The 7,507-nt window shown below is 38.6% G+C and overlaps 1 pseudogene; it reads left to right on the forward strand.

Moving 5' to 3' along the window:
* Nucleotides 1–1,817: 1,817 nt before the first annotated feature.
* On the forward strand, nt 1,818–2,566 carry LOC139185647 (SS18-like protein 2 pseudogene; annotated as a pseudogene).
* The last annotated feature ends 4,941 nt before the right edge of the window (nt 2,567–7,507 follow it).

Consider the following 7,507-nt stretch of genomic DNA (forward strand, 5'->3'; position numbering starts at 1 on the left):
CTATTACTTACCTATTGATACATAATAAATGATTCCTAAACTTAATGTCTGAGCATTACTTTACTAGCGTGTGAAGTAATGCTCAAAATTCTCCAAGCCAGGCTTCAGCAATACGTGAACTGTGAACTTACAGATATTCAAGCTGGTTTTAGAAAAGGCAGAGGAACCAGAGATCAAATTGTCAACATCCGCTGGATCATGGAAAAAGCAACAGAGTTCCAGAAAAACATCTATTTCTGCTTTATTGACTATGCCAAGGCCTTTGACTGTGTGGATCACAATAAACTGTGGAAAATTGTGAAAGAGATGGGAATACCAGACTACCTGACATGCCTCTTGAGAAACCTGTATTCGGGTCAGGAAGCAACAGTTAGAACTGGACATGGAACAACAGACTGGTTCCAAATAGGAAAAGGAGTATGTCAAGCTGTATATTGTCACCCTGCTTATTTAACTTATATGCAGAGTACATCATGAGAAACACTGGGCTGGAAGAAGCACAAGCTGGAATCAAGATTGCCAGGAGAAATATCAATAACCTCAGATATGCAGATGACACCACCCTTATGGCAGAAAGTGAAGAGGAACTAAAAAGCCTCTTGATGAAAGTGAAAGAGGAGAGTGAAAAAGTTGGCTTAAAGCTCAACATTCAGAAAACTAAGATCATGGCATCTGGTCCCATCACTTCATGGGAAATAGATGGAGAAACAGTGGAAACAGTGTCAGACTTTATTTTTTGGGGCTCCAAAATCACTGCAGGTGGTGATTGCAGCCATGAAATTAAAAGACGCTTACTCCTTGGAAGGAAAGTTATGACCAACCTAGATAGCATATTGAAAAGCAGGGATATTACTTTTGCCAACAAAGGTCCATCTAGTCAAGGCTATGGTTTTTCCAGTGGTCATGTATGGATGTGGAAGTTGGACGGTGAAGAAGGCTGAGCACTGAAGAATTGATGCTTTTGAACTGTGGTGTTGGAGAAGACTCTTGAGAGTCCCTTGGACTGCAAGGAGATCCAACCAGTCCATTCTGAAGGAGATCAGCCCTGGGATTTCTTTGGAAGGAATGATGCTAAAGCTGAAACTCCAGTACTTTGGCCACCTCATGCGAAGAGTTGACTCATTGGAAAAGACTCTGATGCTGGGAGGATTGGGGGCAGGAGGAGAAGGGGACGACAGAGGATGAGATGGCTGGATGGCATCACTGACTCAATGGACGTGAGTCTGGGTGAACTCCGGGAGATGGTGATGGACAGGGAGGCCTGGCATGCTGTGATTCATGAGGTCGCAAAGAGTCGGACACGACTGAGTGACTGAACTGAACTGAACTGAAACTTAATGTCTAAAACACTATTGTGCTGTGCTTAGTTGCTCAGTCATGTCCAACTCTTTATGACCTCATGGACTGTAGCCCACCAGACTCCTCTATCCATGGGGATGCTCCAGGCAAGATACTGGAGTGGGTTGCCATGCCCTCCTCCAGGGGATCTTCCCAACCCAGGGATCAAACCCAGGTCTCCTGCATTGCAGTCACATTCTTTAGCATCTGAGTCACCAGGGAAGCCCATAAACACTATTAACACTTATTATCTCACAGTTTCTGTGGGTCAGAAATTCAGCAGCTACTTGGCTCAGTCCTTGTGGCCAGAGGTCTCTGATGAGATTGCAGTCATCCAAAGGCGTACCCTAGGGTTAGAGGATCCATTTCTAAGATAACTTAATTCAGTGGTGCTTGTTGTTAACAAAAGGCCTTAGTTACTCCCTGTGTGGGCCTCTCCCCCAAGCTACTTGAGCATTCTCACAACACAGTAGCTGGCCTTCCCCAGAAAGAGCAAGGTAGAAGCTTCAATGGTTCATATGGCCCAGCCCCAGAAGTCACATACCATCTCAACAATACAGTACTGATTACAAAGGTCAGCCCTTCTCATTGTACTGGTCATTATGAGAGGGGACTACACCAACTGATAAATGGCAGAAGGCCAGTGTAACTGGGGGGCCACTTTAGAGGCTAGCTACCACTGTCTATAACACATCTGCAAATTTTTCTTAATACTTAAAATATACTGACTAATGGATCACAAGTAAGAAATTATTTATGAGTTGTTTGATTATAATTTCCACAGTAGACCTTATGGAAACACTTAAATGTTCTTACATGTGTTTTCACAAACTTACTTGCCTTTAATGACATACATTTTCATAGAAGACAGCCACAGAATTTAATCATAAAGCTAGGTTTACCAGATGCACAGGGCTTTATGGGGCATGGATGTCAGCAGCCTTCATACCAGACTGGCTGACAGACAGAGCATAAGTCAATCAAAATGATCCAATGGGTCCTAAAGGAGAATGACCAGCTGATCTGCTATATCCTGAGTATCAGAACAAAAGCCTGGCAAACAAGTGAACCCAGTACCAGCATGTGTTACATAGAAATCTCATTTATTTGGCTACCATCACAGATGCCAACCCAACCAGTGCTTCAAAAGCAATGGCTGTTATGAGGAGTCATTGAATGTAATTATTTCCTATGAAGTAGAGACAGAATCTTTACCATCTCAACTGCTTAAAACATAAATGGAACTTCTGTGACTCTTTAAAAAAAATGTGAAGAGAGGAGGAGCCAAGATGGCGGAGGAGTAGGACAGGGAGAACACTTTCTCCCCCACAAATTCATTAAAAGAGCATTTAAACGTCAAGTAAATTCCACAAAACAACTTCTGAATGCAGGCAGAGGACATCAGGCACCCAGAAAAGCAATCCAACTCTTCGAAAGGAGCGCGACTGAACAAAGAGAAGAAATACAGTTCCACCCATCAGAACACTGACACAAGCTTCCCTAACCAGGAAACCTTGACAAGCCACCTGTAAAAACCTACACACAGCGAGGAAAAGCCACAATAAAGAGAACTCCACAAACTGCCAGAATACAGAAAGGACACCCCAAACTCAGCAATTTAAACAAGATGAAGAGACAGAGGAATAGCCAGCAGATAAAGGAACAGGATAAATGCCCACCAGACCAAACAAAAGAGGAAGAGATAGGGAATCTACCTGATAAAGAATTCCGAATAATGATAGTGAAATTGATCCAAAATCTTGAAATTAAAATGGAATCACAGATAAATAGCTTGGAGACAAGGATTGAGAAGATGCAAGAAATGTTTAACAAGGACCTAGAAGAAATAAAAAAGAGTCAACATATAATGAATAATGCAATAAATGAAATTAAAAACACTCTGGAGGCAACAAATAGTAGAATAACAGAGGCAGAAGATAGGATTAGTGAATTAGAAGATAGAATGGTAGAAATAAATGAATCAGAGAGAATAAAAGAAAAACGAATTAAAAGAAATGAGGACAATCTCAGAGACCTCCAGGACAATATTAAACGCTACAACATTCGAATCATAGGGGTTCCAGAAGAAGAAGACAAAAAGAAAGACCATGAGAAAATACTTGAGGAGATAATAGTTGAAAACTTCCCTAAACTGGGGAAGGAAATAATCACTCAAGTCCAAGAAACCCAGAGAATCCCAAACAGGATAAACCCAAGGCGAAACACCCCAAGACACATATTAATCAAATTAACAAAGATCAAACACAAAGAACAAATATTAAAAGCAGCAAGGGAAAAACAACAAATAACACACAAGGGAATTCCCATAAGGATAACAGCTGATCTTTCAATAGAAACTCTTCAAGCCAGGAGGGAATGGCAAGACATACTTAAAATGATGAAAGAAAATAACCTACAGCCCAGATTATTGTACCCAGCAAGGATTTCATTCAAGTATGAAGGAGAAATCAAAAGCTTCTCAGACAAGCAAAAGCTGAGAGAATTCTGCACCACCAAACCAGCTCTACAACAAATACTAAAGGATATTCTCTAGACAGGAAACACAAAAATGGTGTATAAATTCGAACCCCAAACAATAAAGTAAATGGCAACGGGATCATACTTATCAGTAATTACCTTAAACGTAAATGGGTTGAATGCCCCAACCAAAAGACAAAGACTGGCTGAATGGATACAAAAACAAGACCCCTACATATGTTGTCTACAGGAGACCCACCTCAAAACAGGGGACACATACAGACTGAAAGTGAAGGGCTGGAAAAAGATTTTCCATGCAAATAGGGACCAAAAGAAAGCAGGAGTAGCAATACTCATATCAGATAAAATAGACTTTAAAACAAAGGCTGTGAAAAGAGACAAAGAAGGTCACTACATAATGATCAAAGGATCAATCCAAGAAGAAGATATAACAATTATAAATATATATGCACCCAACACGGGAGCACCACAGTATGTAAGACAAATGCTAACAAGTATGAAAGGAGAAATTAACAATAACACAATAATAGTGGGAGACTTTAATACCCCACTCACACCTATGGATAGATCAACTAAACAGAAAATTAACAAGGAAACACAAACTTTAAACGATACAATAGACCAGCTAGACCTAATTGATATCTATAGGACATTTCATCCCAAAACAATGAATTTCACCTTTTTCTCAAGCGCACATGGAACCTTCTCCAGGATAGATCACATCCTGGGCCATAAATCTAGCCTTGGTAAATTCAAAAAAATAGAAATCATTCCAAGCATCTTTTCTGACCACAATGCAGTAAGATTAGATCTCAATTACAGGAGAAAAACTATTAAAAATTCCAACATATGGAGGCTGAACAACACGCTGCTGAATAACCAACAAATCACAGAAGAAATCAAAAAAGAAATCAAAATTTGCATAGAAACGAATGAAAATGAAAACACAACAACCCAAAACCTGTGGGACACAGTAAAAGCAGTCCTAAGGGGAAAGTTCATAGCAATACAGGCACACCTCAAGAAACAAGAAAAAAGTCAAATAAATAACCTAACTCTACACCTAAAGCAACTAGAAAAGGAAGAAATGAAGAACCCCAGGGTTAGTAGAAGGAAAGAAATCTTAAAAATTAGAGCAGAAATAAATGCAAAAGAAACAAAAGAGACCATAGCAAAAATCAACAAAGCCAAAAGCTGGTTCTTTGAAAGGATAAATAAAATTGACAAACCATTAGCCAGACTCATCAAGAAACAAAGGGAGAAAAATCAAATCAATAAAATTAGAAATGACAGTGGAGAGATCACAACAGACAACATAGAAATACAAAGGATCATAAGAGACTATTATCAACAATTATATGCCAATAAAATGGACAACGAGGAAGAAATGGACAAATTCTTAGAAAAGTACAACTTTCCAAAACTCGACCAGGAAGAAATAGAAAACCTTAACAGACCCATCACAAGCACGGAAATTGAAACTGTAATCAAAAATCTTCCAGCAAACAAAAGCCCAGGTCCAGACGGCTTCACAGCTGAATTCTACCAAAAATTTAGAGAAGAGCTAATACCTATCCTGCTCAAACTCTTCCAGAAAATTGCAGAGGAAGGTAAACTTCCAAACTCATTCTATGAGGCCACCATCACCCTAATACCAAAACCTGACAAAGATCCCACAAAAAAAGAAAACTACAGGCCAATATCACTGATGAACATAGATGCAAAAATCCTAAACAAAATTCTAGCAATCAGAATCCAACAACACATTAAAAAGATCATACACCATGACCAAGTGGGCTTTATCCCAGGGATGCAAGGATTCTTCAATATCCGCAAATCAATCAATGTAATACACCACATTAACAAATTGAAAAACAAAAACCATATGATTATCTCAATAGATGCAGAGAAAGCCTTTGACAAAATTCAACATCCATTTATGATCAAAACTCTCCAGAAAGCAGGAATAGAAGGAACATACCTCAACATAATAAAAGCTATATATGACAAACCTACAGCAAACATTATCCTCAATGGTGAAAAATTGAAAGCATTTCCTCTAAAGTCAGGAACAAGACAAGGGTGCCCACTTTCACCATTACTATTCAACATAGTTTTGGAAGTTTTGGCTACAGCAATCAGAGCAGAAAAAGAAATAAAAGGAATCCAAATTGGAAAAGAAGAAGTAAAACTCTCACTATTTGCAGATGACATGATCCTCTACATAGAAAACCCTAAAGACTCCACCAGAAAATTACTAGAACTAATCAATGATTATAGTAAAGTTGCAGGATATAAAATCAACACACATAAATCCCTTGCATTCCTATACACTAATAATGAGAAAACAGAAAGAGAAATTAAGGAAACAATTCCATTCACCATTGCAACGAAAAGAATAAAATACTTAGGAATATATCTACCTAAAGAAACTAAAGACCTATATATAGAAAACTATAAAACACTGGTGAAAGAAATCAAAGAGGACACTAATAGATGGAGAAATATACCATGTTCATGGATTGGAAGAATCAATATAGTGAAAATGAGTATACTACCCAAAGCAATTTATAGATTCAATGCAATCCCTATCAAGCTACCAACAGTATTCTTCACAGAGTTAGAACAAATAATTTCACAATTTGTATGGAAATACAAAAAACCTCGAATAGCCAAAGCGATCTTGAGAAAGAAAAATGGAACTGGAGGAATCAACCTACCTGACTTCAGGCTCTACTACAAAGCCACAGTTATCAAGACAGTATGGTACTGGCACAAAGACAGAAATATAGATCAATGGAACAAAATAGAAAGCCCAGAGATAAATCCACGCACATATGGACACCTTATCTTTGACAAAGGAGGCAAGAATATACAGTGGATTAAAGACAATCTCTTTAACAAGTGGTGCTGGGAAATCTGGTCAACCACTTGTAAAAGAATGAAACTAGAACACTTTCTAACACCATATACAAAAATAAACTCAAAATGGATTAAAGATCTCAACGTAAGACCAGAAACTATAAAACTCCTAGAGGAGAACATAGGCAAAACACTCTCTGACATATATCACAGCAGGATCCTCTATGACCCACCTCCCAGAATATTGGAAATAAAAGCAAAAATAAACAAATGGGACCTAATTAAACTTAAAAGCTTCTGCACATCAAAGGAAACTATTAGCAAGGTGAAAAGACAGCCTTCAGAATGGGAGAAAATAATAGCAAATGAAGCAACGGACAAACAACTAATCTCAAAAATATACAAGCAACTCCTACAGCTCAACTCCAGAAAAATAAATGACCCAATCAAAAAATGGGCCAAAGATCTAAATAGACATTTCTCCAAAGAAGACATACAGATGGCTAACAAACACATGAAAAGATGCTCAACATCACTCATTATCAGAGAAATACAAATCAAAACCACTATGAGGTACCATTTCACACCAATCAGAATGGCTGCGATCCAAAAGTCTACAAATAATAAATGCTGGAGAGGGTGTGGAGAAAAGGGAACCCTCTTACACTGTTGGTGGGAATGCAAACTAGTACAGCCACTATGGAGAACAGTGTGGAGATTCCTTAAAAAACTGGAAATAGAACTGCCTTATGATCCAGCAATCCCACTGCTAGGCATACACACTGAGGAAACCAGAAGGGAAAGAGAC

Source organism: Bos indicus, chromosome 11 (genome assembly GCF_029378745.1).
Source record: "Bos indicus isolate NIAB-ARS_2022 breed Sahiwal x Tharparkar chromosome 11, NIAB-ARS_B.indTharparkar_mat_pri_1.0, whole genome shotgun sequence".
Lineage (NCBI taxonomy): Eukaryota > Metazoa > Chordata > Mammalia > Artiodactyla > Bovidae > Bos > Bos indicus.